The sequence below is a fragment of the Sinocyclocheilus anshuiensis genome, unplaced genomic scaffold, assembly GCF_001515605.1.
Source record: "Sinocyclocheilus anshuiensis isolate Anshui unplaced genomic scaffold, SAMN03320099.WGS_v1.1 scaffold535, whole genome shotgun sequence".
In the NCBI taxonomy this organism is placed as follows: Eukaryota; Metazoa; Chordata; class Actinopteri; order Cypriniformes; family Cyprinidae; genus Sinocyclocheilus; species Sinocyclocheilus anshuiensis.
This window is the reverse complement of record NW_015551063.1, coordinates 722234-723446: the sequence shown is the minus strand read 5'-3', so window position 1 is coordinate 723446 and position 1213 is coordinate 722234.

The following is a 1213-nucleotide window of genomic DNA, read 5'->3' as shown; positions in this document are numbered from 1 at the left end:
CTTTCCCTCGTCTCTCACCCGTCCTGGCGTCAAACAGACTGGAGGCGAATCACAATACTGCATATCCTTCCGCCCATTTGACAACCGACTACTCTTCTTCCTCTACAGTGGTAGCAGCACAGTGCATGCACTTGAGATCATTAAAAGATGTCTGTGATAAATAGAGTATAGTATGATATTATGCGAGTATTATGGTTTCTCTATAGTGGTTTTAAGATGGAACATTAGAAGGCATTTACTAACAGACAAATACCTGTTTTGGTGTCCTATATGAAGGTTAATGTAACTGTAAATGATCAAATTAGCTCTATATAATTTATTCTTTTACAATTTTACAGTGTCCTATTACGTTATTAGTATTAATTCGATTTAACTTGCTATATCTGGCATTGAATTTATTATTATTATTATTATTATTATCGTTTAGTTGTTGTTTTTTCTTTATTGTCTTTATTGAGATTTATGGATGTTTTACCACTCTCAAATCATTATTACATCTAATAACAAATAATAATAATAATCCAAAATGCCCAACTTTGCAATGCGTATATGCAGCTGAATAAAAATAGAATATGTAGATGATTTAATCTGCTTTAACGATTTATTAAATTTATCCCCCGTTTTTATTGCAATTTGTAAAACAGACCGAAATGTACTCATACAAATTAATACAATTTAGCCAACAGTTAATTAAAACTGACTTTTAAAAAAACGTTTTACGTAACATTGGGCGATATTATTTTATATACTGTATCTATTTCTGTGAATATTATCTGGGAAACAAACAGCCTAATTTGTGTAATTAAGTAACTTGTGTACTTGACACAACCAGACTTGACACAATGAGCGACTATCAAGTAGCCTACACTTAGAACTATAGTCTCTAGATATAAAGGCGGAAGATTAAGGATAAGGCTGTTTGCCTTGTTATACATGCGCTGTCCTGAAGTTGTGCTACGGTCATGTGACGTCACGAAAGTTGGCTCCACTCTGTCTGGCTTTTAAAACTTCAGCAGTGCAACAGCCAATAGAGAGTGAGTTACGCGGTGCTTGCTTACTCGCGCATAAACAAGAGGTCATAATCAAATTAATTAGCTCGCTCATCTGTATTATTGTGCGAATAGAGACATCTATCTATCTATCTATCTATCTATCTAGTGGAAGTATGGCTTTATACAATCAATATATAAGCATAGCATACATTTAATTTTCA